The 18,417-nt window shown below is 40.7% G+C and overlaps 1 protein-coding gene across 3 annotated transcripts in view; it reads left to right on the top strand.

Moving 5' to 3' along the window:
• The window catches only part of Jazf1 (JAZF zinc finger 1), a 327,034-nt gene that overhangs the window by 24,998 nt on the left and 283,619 nt on the right, over positions 1–18,417 (top strand). Inside the window, exon 1 of one of the 3 annotated variants that reach the window (XM_078039926.1) lies at positions 4,710–4,733. The exons of the other annotated variants lie outside the window; for them this stretch is intronic. The gene's annotated coding sequence lies outside the window, so the exon portion shown is untranslated. Of the gene's footprint in view, positions 1–4,709; positions 4,734–18,417 lie in introns of those variants that run through there. 3 annotated transcript variants of the gene reach the window in all.

Here is an 18,417-nt window from a genome sequence, read left to right on the forward strand (position 1 = left end):
TATGTGAACATTATATGTAACTCAAATTTCCAAAAGTTTTATTGGAACACAGTCACTCTTATTTATGTTGATATAATCTGTGGCTACTTTTGCACTACAATCATAGTTTAATAGTTGAGATAGAGATAATATGACCTGCAAAGACAGAAATGTTTACTGTCTGGAATTTCACAGACGTTAGCCTTCTCTGCACTAGGACATGGCCCTGACTCCATGGTTGAAACTGGCCCTCTTAACCTTATCTACTCTTCAGCCTTCAGGCAGCCAGTTGCCCAACTGAACTCGGAGATTTTATTGATAAAAGGACAAAAGAGAGAAAGAATGTTGGGGCATATTTAAGGGACCACCACAGGAGTGTGTATGTGTGTGTGTGTGTGTGTGTGTGTGTGTGTGTACACATATGTGTACATGCTATAGTCTTTTTCCACCTTGATGTCCATTGTGGTTGATTGAAGAATATTGAAAATTATCTTGGATTCTATGTAGTAGGAATCTGATGTGAAAACATGGGAAGTGTATTGATGGAGGAATTTTCTTATCCTTCATGCATTCATTCAACAAATGTCTAATGAGAACGATTACCCCCTCTTTGTTTGATGGTGTACTAAGTTCTAGGGTCTGAACTAAATCTTCTTACAGTTAGTGAGGCAACAGAGCTGTGGTTCTCAAAGCGTGGTCCCCAGACAAACAGCATCAGCATCTCCTGGGACTGTGTTAAAATGCATGTGCTCTATACAGTGTCCTCTTGCCCCGGAACTACAAAATGAGAAACTTTGGGGGTGAGTCCCAGCAATTTATTTTTAACAGGCTCCCAGACACTTCTGTCACACACTTGAGAATCACTGCTGTAGAAAAAGTAGCATTAATTCAAAACTATCATGAGCAAATGGTCCCTTCCTTTCCCTTCTCTGAATGAACATTTTGTGCTTTCAGGGAAATCAACAAACACTTTCTCCTCTTGCCTCAACTCCTTATCAATAGTCTTTTGTATTCAGAAAATGTACACAAGTCAAAATAAAAAAAAAAAACATATTTGGGCTCCAGATTTATTCCAGTAGTCAGTGGCAGACTCTGCCAAAGCCACAAAGTGACTCCCCATGAAATTGGCCAGAAGACTACCACTAAACAGGACGCCCTCAGTCCTTGATGGATTCCTCTGTGTGAAAAGGGGCCATAGCAACCTTGACCCAGTGACTTTCAGATCCCGAGGAAAATAGACACTTGATTTCCATCCAAAGTAAACAGAGCCCATAGAACCTTTTATGAGTGAAGACTTGGTTAAGAACCAATGATTCCAGCCAAGGTTTAGGCGATTTGGTGTTTAAGTATATTGTTGCATGGCCCTTGGCAGCCATTAAGTACCAGGCAGCTTCAATTTGGGTTGAATGAACACTGGATCTGTCAAGAATATATCCGTATATACCAGTCAGCATGCTTTGGGTAATCCCTGTATTTGCTTGTGTATTATCTCGCAGCCACTTTACGAGGCAAGTATCCTTACTATTATTCTACATATAAAAAATGGTGTATGTGTGCAAGATCTTATACCCAGGAAGAGGAAGCATTAGAATTTGAACCCAAGTGGTAATTTTTTGTGTGTTTCCTGTGTACACACACACACAGCCCTTTGGGTTATCACAACCTAGATGTGGTTGTTTTTCTTGGTCTCCTCTGCATGGTCATTTCTTATTGTGATAATTCAGAGCTTAGGTGGAGGCTCTAGCTGTTGCCTGGCCACGAACAGCCAGGCCCCGCTCACTGTGTTCAGCGCCTTTGCTGATTAACTCTGAAAGGGGAAGAAAGTATTACTTATTGCAGGCCAGAGAGCTGGAAGAGGGTCCAATATTACTCATTTCCCTTCTCAATTTCTCCTCTTGCCTGAAAAACTAAAACACGCTTTGTAGGAGAAGAGTGAAAACCGTGTGCCTCTGGCAGCATGTTTTGGTAACTAATGGACTTGTGCCTCCATGAGAAGAGTGATATGTTCTTCCAGAGCCCTGCTGATTGAGAGCAGCTGAGAGTGAGTTATTCAGTTTGACTGATGTATACAGTAACTGAAGACAGCTTATGACTGGGCCAGTTTTAATCTTCTCTCAAAATAAGTTCTCCTCATATTCTGCACAACTCCCCAGTCTCTTTAATGCCCTGAAATTGAGTAAAATGAGAAGGTGCTAAAATAGTTGAAACAAGAATTGAACCTTCCTGTTTCATCAGACATTTTAGAACATGTACAGTGTATTTTTACTACAGCCTCCATTCCACCCCCACCCCCCACCCCCGCCAATCATTTTTATTAGTGATTGATGCGATTGCAGAGTGGTTTGGTGGGAAAAGCACTTGCAACCAAATTTAGTAAACTGCAGGCCAATTTTATTTTTAGTTTTAGTGAACAAGGGCAGATAACATTTGCAAATAGATTACTGAATTTACTTTTAACCTTTTCTTTTGAAAATATTTTGCCTCTTGCTCTCCCAAGTATATTTTGTCTATTGGGACTATAGTTGTTTTGTGGAGAAAAGGCCTTTATTTTCTTCTACTATAGAAATCCCCCTTATTTCAAGATGTACACTTCACCTTAGTTAGAAACTGAATAAACAAACGTATAGTCATTGATGTTACCAAAGTCTTGAAGCTGAGGAATTAAGAACTGTAATTAATAAGTGATAGGGAGGAATGGGAAATTATAGATAATGGTTTTACTGTTGTCAACAAAATTCTAAAGTTGCCCCAATGGTAGATTAACAAGATACAAGCAGAGGATGCATTTGGACATGGAACGTGAAGGATCATTTTTACCTGGGATGACACAATGACAGTCTCTCAGAGGCATTTGGTAAATGTGGTTTGGTTTGTTGGTTGAGTGTTGGAGTTCTCTACTCACTCGAGGGGACCAAAGAATTGGAAATGGAAGATACGTCTGCCCAGAGGATCATGGAGGGGTATATGACTATCAAACCTTAAATACCCAAAGGTCCATTAGTGGATTCAAATCTATTACTCTCCCTACTGAAGACTTCCGTAAGGACACTGACAAATGGCCTTCTGCCCTATCTGAACATTGTAATAACTAAGGCCATATCAACTCTTTTTTTTAGGTCCATTCTGTTTTCTTCTCTTGTTGGACAGCTCTGATTGTGTGGGGCAAACTTATGGGATGGTAGCCAAAGATCTTCTGCACTTTGAGGATTTCCCCTTAGACAGGCCAAGTATTTTCGAGTTGGGGAATGGCAAGGGGACAACAGTCATGAAAATCTTAGGGATCCTATGTTAGTGTCTCTTATTAATATGCTTCTTCATCTCATAAAGAAAGCAACTGGGCACTGAGAATTCCCAGTGTTCCCCGTGTTCTTCCTTTTATTGTTCTGAAGTTTCAATGGGCCTTATATTCTTAAGATAATTGTTTTGAGGGGGACTGGGAGACAGGTGGATGGCAGGTGGAAGGCAGGAGAGAATCATGTGGTTTGCACAAGTTTTCTGGGCTTTTGGTTCCTTACATACTCAGGGTTAGCTAACATTGTTTCAGACCCCCCCCACACCCAAATCTCCCTTGAAAAATAGGGTCCTGACTATGGGGAGTGGCAGCCCCACCATGGCCATTGCCAGACCACATCAATGCTGGTTGTCACATATAATCAGACCAGTCTCTGAAGAAGAACTGTCAAGAAATGAAGGCTCTGGAAGCCTGAAATGAGGATGAGAGAGACTGGCAATGAGAGCACAGGTTTAGATTTGAGGAGGCCTGGGAAGGAAGAGGGAGTAGATTTGTTCAGTGGGGCTGTAGAGGATGAAGACAGAGGGAAACAGTGACAGAATGGAGATTACAACGGGCCAGGTTTGCCTCAGATGGGATTTCCTGGTGTCCTTACCTACAACTCACCAGTTCCTGCCTCCTCTGCCCCCATTCCTTTTTCTTGCCTTTTATTATAATCTAAAAAAATAAAAGCAAATTGATTGTTGTTTTGTTTCACTGCTAAGGATCAAAATTCAGGGTCTTGCCCATGCTAGGCAAAAACTCTTCTATTGAGCTACATCCCAAGCGCTTTTTAGAAATAGGGTCCAAATTGCCCAGGCTGATCTTGAATTTGTAATCCTCCTGCCTCGGCCTCATGAGTAGTAAGTAGCTGGGATTACAGATGGTGTCCCCGTGCTGGCTCAGACTGGTTGTTAATAATGAAAATTTCCCCACTAGAAAAAAAAAAATCACTCACTTTTTAAAAATCATGACCTGAATACAGTCTTAGGGAAAAGAAATTTACAAAACAGAAACAACAACAAAAACAAAACACCTCCATTGTTGCCATTTTTTTTTAAGTGTAAAAATGATGCTTTCCTTGTTTGCAAAAGAGCCTCTTGTTTCCATTTAATTAATTTCACTTCAGCAAACATTTTCTAAGAGCCCATAGTATTGGGAACTGTGTGTTCAAAGATGAGGATGGCAAAGTGTCCTTGGAAGGTACAGTGTCCCCATGCTGCTAAGAGGGCTGAAGTCCAGGAGCAGTGAGGGGTGGAAGCATGGGGAATGTGGTAGAAGGCCAAACTTGAGGGCAACCATTGAGCAGGATCTAGAAGGCAAAGTGAAGTCAGAAGATAGAGAAGGACAGACATTTCCAGCACTGGTGACTTAGTCAGCCAAGGCACAGGCCTGTGGGAAGAGCAGCCTGTACTTGGCTTCCAGGGAAGAGCCAGCATGGGAGTGGGTGCCTACACAAGGTGGGAAGGGAGAGTCCCTGCAGGTAAGTGCATGAATGGAAGGGCAGCTAAGGCTTGCACTGCAGGTCAGGTTTCCTTCTCTTTTATTTTTTGGGAGGCTGGGGATTGACCTGGCCACAATTCTGGTTGGAGGGAGTCTGTTCTCTGTGCAAGTATTTTTCTCCATCTTTGCTTCTCAATCAAAAGGAAAATTGTAATGAACTGGAAATTGGCCTCTGGAAGTTGGAAATTACTCAGACTGTTCAACCAGCCTTTTTATATGATTTATAAATTCTAAAAATTCTTCTTAGAAATGAAGAAACTACATATTACTGCTCTGTGCCTTTTGAAGAAAAAAATACAACCCAGGTTTTTTAAAATTTAGTCATAATGGCTACGAAAAAACATTTTAAATTCAAATGTATCTTTGTATCTCTTGTATATCTTCCTATATATGTTTGTGTCTCTTTATCTGTGTATCTTTTTGGGCTTTTCTGCCCTGTCATTTTTCTGTCTCCCCTTTTCAAGCTTTCTGCCTTCTTCCTTTTCTTTTATCTGTAACCCTTCCTTCAATCACTATGCCCTCATCTGCTGTTTTTCATTAATTGGCCACATTTAATCTTATTATTCTTACATTTCCTGAGTCGGTTTTTAAAATTGTTTTCTTTCTCTTGTACAAAGAAGCAGTAAATCAGAATTCGCTTATCGCTTATATGGCCAGTGGCTGATAGGAAAAGCTAATAAATAGGTCTTGGACAGATAGAGGAAGCCTTTAGTTAGTATTAGAAGAATGCAGTGAGGCTTTGGAGGGGAAGGGTTTGCCAACAGGTGGTCAGTGCAGCAGGGTAGCCCTGGCTGGGGTGTCCACGGTTCAGGGTCCAACTTACTTACACCAGGAACTAGATTTAGGTTTCACGAGTGATGAATCAAGTCCCTTATTTTGACTCATACTTTTAGGACTTTTAAATATTCAGGAAAATCTTTGTGAAATTGTTGGAGAGGTTAGATACAGAAAAATCCTGTATGCAGAAAGTACAGCAACCATCTCGTGAAACTGCCAAATCCAGTTAGCCAAGTTTACCTTTATTTTTAAAGGTTGACATGCAGTTGTTGTTGTTGTTCTTTTTATTTCTTCCCTTCTTTCTTTCTTTCTTCTTAAGTGGAAGAGAACATCTGATTCATGAACAGATCTGGATGAATTTTACTTCAGCATGACAAAATAATTAAACAGGATTGATACTCCTACTTTATCATGTCAGAATAAAACTGCACAGAGACATGAGCCGGCTAGTTTGTTCTGGGTAATCTATAAGTAAAATCATATTATGGTAGGTATACTAAAGCAGAAAGGAAAAAACTAATAAGCATATATCAACATGAGCCACAGCTATTTCTTTTTCTTGTAAAGACTATTATTACAAATCTGGACTGAATTATGGGAGTTTATAATAATTTCAAAATTCAGGATTTTAAAAAAATTCAGTTTCGACTCTCAAACTTCTAAACCTAAAAATATTTATCTTCTGGTTTTGAGAATATTGTACAAAATGTAGAAGATACAAGCCAGGCGTGTTGGTGCATGCTTGTAATCCCAGCGGCTTGGGAGGCTGAGATGGGAGGGTTGCGAGTTCAAAGCCAGCCTCAGCAAAAGCGAGGTGCTAAGCAACTCAGTGAGACCCTGTCTCTAAATAAAATACAAAAAAGGGTTGGGGATGTGGCTCAGTGGTCGAGTGCCCCTGAGTTCAATCCCTGGTACCTACCCACAAAATGTAGAGGATATAAAAAACATGAAAACAAATTATAGGAAATTTAGAAGACATAGAGAACCATAAAGAAACAATTCATAATGACCCCTGCCAAAGGCTACTACTGTTAATTGTTGGACGTATTTTCTTTCAGTCTTATTTTGTTTTCATTATTTATTAGATTATTATATCTAATTTGTATTGTGCTTTTTATATGACTCTCATAACAAAACATTTTTTGCTTCTAGCATACATTCTTCCTATGTGAAAATTTTCCTGGCTTTCTATGTTGAATCCACACACTTTAAAATAGTTTGTGAGTGTGCTTCACATTCAGCCTAGACACCTAAATGACTTGTGGAATTTTGGACCTCCATTGCAGACTCCTTCCATTGTCAGTCCTTTGTGGGGGGCCTGGAGGCCAGTTGGCCTGTAGCACCAGAAGCAGGTGGGCTTTGCAACCACACAGAGTCCCATCTGAGCAATTCCTAATTTCACCCCACTGTGAAGCTTGGGCAAGTTGCTTGGTGTCTTAGGGGATGGAAAGCCCCTTATTCGTTACAGTAATAAGGCCCCAAAGGGCAGACTGGTGCCAGATCATGGCCGCACTTCCCAGGTCTGCAGTGAAACCAGGAACAGAATAGACACCTTGAAATGTTTTTTCGAGTTTAAGTGTGTCATTTGTGTCTCTCATTTTGAGATGATATCTTTTTTTGAGCAGGTGCATTAAGCCACTGTTTTATGAAATGAAATAGCAGACATCTTTTTTTCTGGACTCTTCCTTGAGGCATTACTTTTCTTTTATGTCTTGCTTTGTGAAGTCCGAAAGTTCAGCAGCAGCTCTGGAAGGCCAGCTGTGCCGAATTATCCGCAGTCTCCAGCTATTTCTGGGGTAACTTTGCTCTTCATGGACCCTTTGGCAGGATGACAGATTCTGCCAAGATTTGTTTAAGCATTACTGTGCTATGCTTTCTGGACCTGCCTCTCCACCAGGAAGGATGATCGATCAATCGTCCCCTCTAGGGAAAGGCTCAGTCCACTTACACCATTGTCCGATTTCCTCTCCTAAAACGCCTAGAAGGTTCCTTGAGCAGTTCTCTTTAGAAGACCTTCCCCGTAAGGAGCCAGAGAACGTTTCTCGAGGTGCTCCTGGCAACAGCATGGAGAAAGGTAAACCCCTGCAGTGTGAACTGCCTCTTCTTGCAGATCACACTGGGCACTTTGTTTGCTCCAGCAGTCTAGGCAGAGGTTGCTGCCAGAAGGGACTTTTTCAATCAACATTGTAAGACTGTTAATAGCAGTATGTTTATTCCATCAGGGGAAAGAATGTGGAAAAGACAATGGAATAAGAAAATGGACAATGGGGAGAAAATGAGGTGCCTGCTAAGACCAAGTAAATTATACAGTAATAATTTAGCTCTTTGCCATATCACATGTTCAGCAGATCCATTCCTTTTGTACAGACCTAAGGTTTAAAGATAAGTGAACTCCCCCTCCCCCATTGATTCAAACTGAAAGAAAATGTGTGCTTGTGCGGGGATTTATTTGAACCCATGAGTTTAAGCCTTCCCTTTGCTACTTTACTCCAGCTCTCTTGCCAACTAAATTCTTCTCCCTGTTTCTTACTCCAAGAAACTCATCAGTGAGGGAGGCATGCCAAGGTGGATTTGCAGTAGTCCCAAAAGACAAGACCCCATATATCTGAGGACTGAGGAGTGGGGCAGGGACATGTGAGTGTGACCCAGAACTTTCTGCTTGCTTGCCTTGGCCTGACTGATTGTTTTGATCTTCAGAAGAAGGAAGAAGAAGGAAAAAAATAGATGCACTGCAGCCCTTTCTTTCTCCATGGGCATTTTTCTTGACAGTGGCGTCAAACTTCTTTGGCACTTTTTCCAGTCTGATAGGCATTAAGAAAAAAGAGGCTTCTTGGGCATTTGTTGACAGAGCAAGGAAGTGGGTATAGTTGCCTGGTTCACTGCTCCCATGGGAGAGCTTAGGCTAGGTGAAGAAGGAGGCTGGTTACAGGCTATGCCACCCAGCACGCACGTGACTTCCTGGTACTCCAAGCAAGGGTGCCTGTCAAAATGACAGTGACAGTGCTTAATGTCAGGAAAGAAAAAGCTGGTATTTTGCCCACTTAACTTTGAATCAGGAAAAAAAAAATGGGGTAACATATCTTTGTGAATGATGGGGCAATTTAATAAGTGGGTGATTAGGAGGGACAGACCTTCCCTATCCACAAAGTCCTCTGACTGGGAACCATCAGGAGGCCTTCTTCCTACAGGCTGAGCTGCTCACGTCCTAGTGTACTCTGGATCAAGTGTGGATGTCTTGTTTGCTGTCTGGCTATTTCAAGGTCAGTGAGCTTGCTTCTCTGGCTAGTTGATAAGCTTAGTGAGGGCAGCGATCTTGCCTTGCTGGGTTTTGTTTGTTTGTTTGTTTGTTTTTAGTTGTAAATGGAAACAATATCTTTATTTATTTAATCATTCTTATGTGATGCTGAGGATCAAACCCAGTGCCTCACCCATGCAAGGCAAGCACTCTTCCACTGAGCCACAGCTCCAGCCCACCTTGCTGTTTTAATTAAAAAAAAAAAAAAAAAAAAAAAAGACCTCTCCTAAGTGGGAAGTAGATAAATGTGTTTTGAATTGAGGAAGGAAGGAAACTTTTTGGAGGATCTCACTCTGATGATACCAAGCAGCCACCATATCTGGATAATACAGATTTATTTTCTCTAGTATTATATTCTGTATTATGCCTGGCAAGATAGCTAACTAACTTTCATAAGTAAAAGAAACAAACCAAAATACCTGGCTTGGTAGAGAAAAAATGATGGGGAACAAATACATTTAAATGTGAACAGTTGTTGAGTTGGAGGGTGAGGACTTAGATATATATTCTTTGAATGTTTCTATATGATGGGTACATTTTATAATTATAAAAAATGTTTAAAGGACAAATAGTAGGCTAGAAGAAAGGTCATACTAACACTATGAAAAGAGACAGTTAACATTATAGGAAGAAGATGGGAGCTTCTATTTTTAAATTAAAAGAGTAGGCCTTTAGAATAGGGAGACTAGTCTGACAGACACAACAATCCCCCAAGGATATCTCTGTTTAAGAGTCAGATTGTTTATAATGATTCTGTATCAAGTAAATGTTTAATTATGTTCAGTAGACTCTGTTTAATAAGGCATAGAATTAGTGCTTTTTTAGGACTTAATTAGTACTTAAGGCACTCTATAAGATAAATTTAAGATATATGAAAATTCACTTATACAAAACACCTGAAGATACTGGAACTTCAAGTACCATGGGGTATCTCTTTTACCCCTCACAGTGGACCGTTGATATTACTATTAGGTATGTCACTGTTCCCTATAACAAAATACTTAGTGATCAATTGATCAGTGGAGAAATGGCCTTCTTTAATTTAGTATTGATCCAGTCTTTTATAGTAGAGCTTTCATTAAGATCTTGGCCTCTTGTCTGTTGGCTTCTTTTCTGTATTTTTCAATTAAATTTTTATTGGCTTGCCTGGCGTGGCCCTCCTAACAGCTGTTATTTTTGTACCTGACCAAATGAATGAAGCCATGTTGACATTTCTACAAAGGAAAAAACCAAGGAAAGTCAAGAAATAGCATTTAGAATATTAACAGAGCTTGTCTTAGGGCTTCTAGGAAGAATATATAATTAATGTGGAGAAACGGAATACTGCCCAGCAATACAGAGGAACAATCAACTCAGCCACATTGCAATATGCATGAATCTCAAAGCCATGAGACTGAGTGAAAGAAGCCAGGCACAAGAGCTATATGCAGTATGATTTTTGTTTATATGAAATTCTAGAAAAAGTAAGACTAGGGACAGAAAACAGAGCAGTGGTTGTCAGGATCCTGGAATGGGAGAGAGGGATTGTCTTCAAAGAGACACAAGAGAAAGTTTTGGGGGTAATATGAAAGTCCAGTTTTTGTATTATGTGGTGACTACCCATCTCATCAAACTATACACACACTTTAAAGTAGGTCTATTTTAGGGGGAGTACTGGGGTTTAAAATGGGACAAATATGTTACATGAATGTATGAATGTCAAAATGAACCCACCGTTATATATAACAGTAATACACTAATAAAACATAAAAAATAGATAAACTTTACTTTATATAAATTCTTTCTGAATAAAGCTAAATTGATATGGAAAGAGCTTCCACTCACTTTTATTGCTCCTTTGAAGATGAATTATTACCAAACCATTTTATTTTCTTATTTGTCGGATACAAGAAACCACTGTGCTTGCTAAATGTTTAAAAATGCTTCTGGCTTTACTTAGGATTAAGATTAAGTAATTGTTGGTTAAGCAGCAGGGTTGGGGTGGACTTTATCCTAGCTTTGCATTCTCCTGGTCTCATTTCAATATGTGCTCAGGTGTGTTTTCATATTTACCTCCAGTATTCTGGGAGGTCTGACCTCCCACTATTATGGCTGTGGTACCTGGAAAAGCAAAGATTAAACGTGTAAGCCTTTTCTCATTGACCTTTCAGGGCTCAGGACATTTTAGTTACCATTTCCTTGGTCCTTCCAACTTGCTGGAAACATGGCTCAGGTTTACAGCGGATCAAGCATGGAAGCTTTCTTGACAACTTCATTCTCCATTCAGAAGTAATCCCAACTCCCTGTGACTTCTGTCCTCCTTGCAGGATTGAATGTATTTCAGCGTTTTAGTGGGAAGTAATTTTTAGAACAGAAGAGAGGAGAGGGATTTTATTAGTCAAACCAAGTAGAAAGCAAACCGAAGAAGACCCATCAAAATTAACTTTTTAATACCTGTATTTATTTGTTTGTTTGTTTATATGTGGTGCTGAGGATCGAAACCTGTGCCTCACATGTGCTAGACAAGCGCTCCGCCACTGAGCCACCACCCCAGCCCCCAACATTAATTTTTATGTTTCATCAACATTTATGTTTTCCTTGCCCTTCTTGGAACATGCGTAATAATTCTGAGAAATCAAGTGCCATTTTTCAACAAATTTAATTTTGATTGAAAAAGCCTGAAATAGAAAAATGAGGTATCTTTATCCATCTGTCCATGTTTCATCCCTTTTAAAAACAAAAATTTCAAGTCTCATTTGTAATATAAATGATCATATTTGCTGCTAGATGATTATACTATAATTAAATTGTGATTATATATATATATATATATATATATTATATATATATTTTTTTATGTCAGTCTATTGCTTGTTTGATTCAATTCTTATTGGGTTAGTGTTTTATATTCTCTTTCCAGTTGCTCTGTAAAAACCCTGTACTCTGGCCTTGTGGAGCCCCAGCCTCCTGGTGACAGAGTGGTGTCACTACTGATTGGCAGGCAGGACTGGAGACTCTGGAGCTCTCATTGTTTCCTGCAAATGTCTGCCTTTCAGGGCCAGAAAATTGATGACTGAATAATGCAGTGTACACACACTGAGAATTTACCATTGCAGACAGAGCGGTCTATTTCTCTTTTGATGCAGTGTGCTGAGAATGTGTTTAAAGCTTTCTTGGTCCCATGCCCCCAACTTTTTTATTTCCTTTAGTATTTCAATCATTTTGAAATATCTTTCAGCAATATCTTCAATTTCATCCTTATTACAAGCCAGGGGCTAAGCACTGAACACCAAGCTGTTTCCCTGGGTAACCTTGAATTTGAGTTTCCTTATCTTAAAATTGGGAGGAGAGTACTGTCTGCATCCCAGGGAATGAGGCTTAGGAACGCTGATTAGTGACTATGAATAATTTGTAAACACACCTACCAATGCAGAACCCGTTCCAAGTTCTTCCCCTTCTCTTGATCCCCACTCTCAGTGACTTTCATCTCCATAAGATTATTGTTAGTTCCTTTGTTCCATCATTCAGTAACTTTTGACCGAGTACCTCACAGGCGCCAGGTACTACTTTAGGTGCTGGGCTTTCACAATGAGTGAATCAATTCTGGCCTCCTGAAATTTACCTTTTAGTAGCAGAGACAGATAATAAAGCAATCAACATGACCCAGCTTGTGTTTTTAAAGGTAAGTCTGGCTGCATTGATGAGAATATGCTCTTAAGTTCCTTTTAAGGATACTGTTATTTTCTCTCACACTTAACAGGGTCTGTCTGTAGCTCTTAAGGCTGGGAAAACATAATGTTCTTCCTCCTCGATAGGGCATGACATTCAGGGACTGCTAGAGGGCTCAGCTAGAGTCCTTCACTCACTCATTTCTCAGTGAATACTGAGCATGTTGTGTACCCAGGGCTGTGCCATCAGTGGAACTTCCTCCCCAGACCAGTCCTGCAGTGCCTCCCCAAGACACATACTGCCCAAGAATGGCATAATGTAACAACTGGTGTGCATGTTCAAGGTGATGGCTAGCAGCGGTACCCACCTTTCTGGTTAGGAGGGCCTAACCAGAAAGAAACAGCCCTGAACTGAAACTGAAGGACCTGAATGAGCCAAGCAAGATGGTTTCCAGGTGAGGACAGCATGATAAGTAAGGCCAGAGGCATCACTGAGAAGGCCTGGTGATTTCTGGGGTGTGGGGAAGGAGGTGCAAGGTGTGGGAGATGAGGCTAGACCCAAAAGGTAAGACAAGACTCTTCACTATGTCTCTCAGAGATTGCAGATCAGAGTGGCACACAGTGATCCTAACAGCTGGTTGGAGCAAAGGTGGGGACTGAAAACTCTCCTAAGTCCCAACACAGTTGTCTTTCTGCAGGTGGGAGTGCTGACATTCACCCTGCTTCCTGCTGGCCACACCCAGCACTCTTTGCTGGATTGCATTCCTACCCAGAAGAGGACCCTCTTTGAAATCTCACAAAGGGGCTCTGTGGAATAGCAGGGTTCTGGGTGGCCTGCAGAGATTGACTATGGCTCTGAGAGGCAAATACAGCAAGCAACTTCAGACGAGCACCAGGGTGGGTCTGTCTTCCCTCCCTCCCTCCCTCCTTCCTTCCTTCCTTCCTTCCTTCCTTCCTTCCTTCCTTCCTTCCTTCCTTCCTTCCTTCCTTCCTTCCTTCCTTCCTTCCTTTCTTTCTATCGTTCTTTCTGTCTTTCTCTTTTACTGATTTTTATTTTTTAAATACAGACCCAGTGGAATGCATTATAATTCTTATTAAACATATGGGGCACAATTTTTCATATCTCTTTATGTAAAGTATGTTCACACCAATTTATGACTTTACACATGTACTTTTTTTCCATCAATTCTTAATACACAAGTAGACCACAATTTTCATATCTCTGTTTGTATATAAAGTATGTTGACACCCAATTCAAGTCTTCATACATATACTTTGGATAATGACACCATCACATTCCACCATCCTTGCTAATCCCCTGCCCCCTTCCTTACCCTCCCACCCCTCTTCCCTTTCTAGAATTCATTTAATCCTTCCATGCTCTCCCTCCCTACTCCACTATGAGTCAACCTTCTTATATCAGAGAAAACATTTGGCATTTGTTTTGGGGGGGTTTGGCTAACTTCATTTAGCATTATCTTCTCCGGTGCCATCCATTTACCTGCAAATGCCATGGTTTTGTTCTCTTTTGTTGCTGAGTAATATTCCATTGTGTATATATGCCACTTTTTTAATCCATTCATCCACTGAAGGACATCTAGGTTGGCTCCACAGTTTAGCTATTGTGAATTGTGCTACTATAAATATTGATGTGGCTGTTATGTCCCTGTAGTATGCTGTTTTTAAGTCCTTTGGGTATAGTCTGAGGAGAGGAATAGCTGGGTCAATTTCTACACTTGGTTTCTTACTGGTGTCCTCTGTGCTAGGAGCTGAAAATGGGAGTCAGCAGAAGGGATCATTGTGTGTTTGGGAAGTACTTGTGGATTCACCACCTCTGCAGCTTTTTACAGCTTACTTCGGACTCTGGGAGGTTGATGTTGCTAAATCTCTTTTTTTTTTGTTGTTGTTGTTTGTTTTGTTTTTTGGAACCAGGGCTTGATCCCAGGTGCGCTTAACCATTAAGTTACATCTCCAGCCTGTTTTATTTTTTGAGACAGGATCTCTCTATGTTGCTGAGGCTGGCCTTGAACTTGCAATCCTCCTGCCTCAGCTTTCCAAGCCACTGGGATTACAGATATATACCACTGTGCCTTGCTTGCCGAGGTCTTCATTTTAAATGGAGGTCCCCTTGGTGAGCTCAGAAGACTGTGAAGTTCTGGGTATGCCCGTACTACTGCGATGATAGTAGTTCTGGTCTGGCCTCTGCCACTGTAGAAGTGGTTCCCAAAGTGTGCTCCCCAGGCCACCTTTTTGGAAATTGCTACTCACGCATTTGCTACGAAAGCTCTCCAGATTGTGTTTATGGTAGCGACTTTTAGGAAATTCTATTTTTGTGATTTTGCTTGTCATATTGGCAAAGAGAAGAGAAAAAAGGTTGAGCATCATGAGAAAGTTAAATCTAAAATTTTAAAATTAGTCTTCTTTTGTTTATCTTTCTTGAAAATCATTCCTTGTCGGTAGGAATAAAGCTGCCTCATTCTTTTTAATGGCTTACTATAGTTTGGATCTTGTTTGTCCCCCAAAGGCTCATGTGTTGAAGGCTCTTTAGGAAGTGGGGCCTAGTGGGAGAAGTTAGGTCTTTAGGAGTGTGCACTTGAGGTGAATAGAGGGACCCCGTCTCTTCCTGATTCTCTTTGCTTCCCAATTGCCCTGTGCTCCCACCATGACATTCTCTGCCTTCACAGGCCCAGGCCACCATGGACTGAAGCCTCTGAAATCATGAGCTAAACCTCCTTTTAAGTTCATTCTATCAGGTATTTTGTCATATCAATGAGAACTAACACATGACTGTGTAGTGTTTTGCTCTGCCCATATATTATAATTTAGCTAACTAGTATTTTTCTGATTATAGTCTTTTTTTTCCCCCTTAACTGCAAACCTGGTAATAGGTTGTAAATCAATTTGTGATCATTACAGTATTAATTTTTAAGTGTTTTTTTCTTAAATGAGAGAATGGGCAGAGGGTGTGGCTCAGTGGTAGAGTGCATGCTTAGCATGTGAGGGGCCCTCGGTTTAGTCCTTAGCACCAGGAAAGAGAGAGAAAGATAAAGAGAGGAAAGAATTAGAGAAGAATGCTTTGTGAAACACTTTTTAGTTTTATACATTTAGGTATGCTGGTTGAAATAATATTTCTTGATGCAGGCCGTGCTCAAAAATATGAAAGTTTAGATTAATAGAACTATAAATACTTCAGGTTTCTATCAAGCACATAACAGCAAAAACTTCTGTTATCTTTCTGAGGGTCAGGTCATAGATTATTAGACTTATTTTGTGTGAACATTTATATGTGAACATTTATACCAAAACCCAAGATGATGTTGATTATTATTATTTTAGTTTGGTCTATGCCTGATAGTAATGAAGGCTTCTAGTTATTAAGTCATGCTTTATTGAAAAAGCCTAGTTTGGTCTTGAAAGTATAGATAATAGAATAACATAAAAGTTGCATTGACAGTCTTATTGGAATTAACTTGACATTTCTCTAAATACAGCCTTGTTACTGAGGAAACTGGCTTAGTCTGAGTTGTGTTGGCTTCTCACCAACTCCTTACAGGAATTTTCTGGCATTCCATTGCTGTGTACCTACAGAACCCAGGGCAAGTTCTTAGACTCCACCTCTATGGCGCAGAAAGCTGAGCCTTTGAAAAATCCCTTTTGTAAACCTTCTTTTCTGGCTGCCAGGCTTCCCATGCAGGGCCGCTTGTTCACTTTGTTTGCTAACTTAAACTTTCTAGAAGTCACATGTCTCCGAGTTGTGTCAAGATCAGCTTTCTATTTAACATTTGGCTTGGGATTTCACTGTAACAGGATACAGGCTGTGGCTGCATCTTTTCAGCCTGTGAATTTTTGTTCTACCCCAAATTAAAAACTGGGATAGCATAACATAATCAAGAGCTTCCTAACTATGAGCCATGAATGAGTTTCCCGTGTGTCTGCACCACACATTCATGACTGTCTCTGTGTTAAAGCATTGGACATTTTTTTAAAGTCATTCAAAAAGTTACAACAGTTCAAATTGAACATGAGTCGTAGGACTCCCTTGGTAAACTTCTTAAATTCAGTGATTTGAAAAGATTATGTTTGGAATATTTGTTTTCAAAATTCATTGCCTCGTATTTTGCCAGTATTTTTCTTATCCAAATAATGTGATATAAAGAAGGAAAATTTTTTCTTGTCACCAAATTTATTTTCTTCCCACATAGACGTTGCCAGATTACCTCTACTTTAATTCAGTGAATGGTACACATTATCACTGGCTGTGTGCCATGATGTGAAAAGTGTTAGAAAGCTCCAACAGAATTTGCTGAGGAGCTGGATATTAAAAGCCACCATGGAACATTTAGGGGTACACAAACTCTTCTCACCCCAGACCTGCTGAGTCAGAATTCTCAGAGGGGTTTGAGGTGATGGGTGGGAGGCATGTGTTTCATGAAGTGCAATAAAAATCCTGTTACGGGCACTTTTGTCTCCAGCAGCTTGCATTTTGTGTGTGTGTGTGTGTGTGTGTGTGTGTGTATGTGTGTGGTCTTCTTCATCTTCCTGTCCAGGGCTTAGTCATGGAGTGGAACCTCAGTAAATGCACTTAAATGAATAAACTGGTGAGTACAGGGCAAACAGAAAAGCAAATCCTGCGTGTATAGTTTCCTAGGGCTGCCATAACAAAGTACCATAAATTGAGTGGCTTACATGCCAGAAATGCATTATCCCATATTTTGAGAGACTACAAGTGCAAGCATCCAGGTGTGGGCGGGGCCCTGCTCTCCTGAAGGTGCTTGGGAAGGACTATTTATTTCAGGTCCTCTTCTGCTGCTGGGAATTCCTTGCTTGGGAAGCAGCACTTCAACCTTCACATGTGTTCTTCTTGATTGCATGTGTGTGTCCAAATGTCTCCCTTTTGTAAGGATGCCAGTCATGTTGGATTTGAGGCCCACCTTGGCTCTTCTTAACTAGTTATATCTGCAGGGACCCTATTTACAAATAAAGTACATACAGCAGATGATTCTGTTTCCTGGCTTCTACCTGGTGCAGAGGAGAAGGAAGTGGCCCTGGCAAGAGTATCCTTCAGTTTTCCCTTGAGAGATTTGGCCACTTCACAGACTGGACAGTCGATGGTCCTTCAAGTACAGGGAAACTAACAGGAGCATACAAAATCCATATTTTGTGGCAGAATATAAACCAGGTTCGGGTGTCACTTTAAGCAGTCAGGAAATTTGTCTCTGGTAGTGAAACAAGAAGATTAGGATGAGTTCCTGAGAAGTCATTAAAGCTGGGCACCAGGCTGGTAACTCAGCCCTTCCACTTCAGGTCTCCCTGACCTAGTTAATTAGTCAGTTACTAATTCCTTCACCCTGGTGTGTTGGACAGTCTCCAGGCAGCTTTCCTGTTCAGTGTGACTCATTGGAGCCTCCAGCTAACCCTGGGAGGTAGGTAGTGAAGATGCCTGTATTTTATTGATATAGAGATGGAGAACACATTCCCAGACCTCACAGTGGTAAGTCTGGGACCTGAGCCTGGGTGTCTGAGGACTCCTAATTCAGTGCCTCTGCACTTGCTGTCCACGATTCCTTCAGGCACCTCTGTTCTTTGCAGGTGTGCACTTAGCACAGTTATGAGACTCAGGACCCTTTGGAGAAGATAGGAAGCAAATATTCTTCAGAGACTTAATGTGGATCAGAAGCCTAGTAAGATTTACACATCGGATGTCTTTTTCTCTCTTTGAAAGATGTCTTTAGTCGAATCTGAACAGCTTGTCATGCCTGTCAAAAGAAGCTGGCGACAGGTGAACAGCAAAGCATTCTAAGAATGAGAATAAAAGGGCTTTGTTCAGGAAGCAAGGCATAGCAACTTAGTAATTACTGTTGAAACAGTCACAGCAATGCTGAAGCTTCTCCATAATTTAATCTAACTTAGTACTAACTGCCTCCTCCCTAGTGGCAATACATAAA

Source organism: Ictidomys tridecemlineatus, chromosome 2 (assembly GCF_052094955.1).
Source record: "Ictidomys tridecemlineatus isolate mIctTri1 chromosome 2, mIctTri1.hap1, whole genome shotgun sequence".
Classification (NCBI taxonomy): domain Eukaryota; kingdom Metazoa; phylum Chordata; class Mammalia; order Rodentia; family Sciuridae; genus Ictidomys; species Ictidomys tridecemlineatus.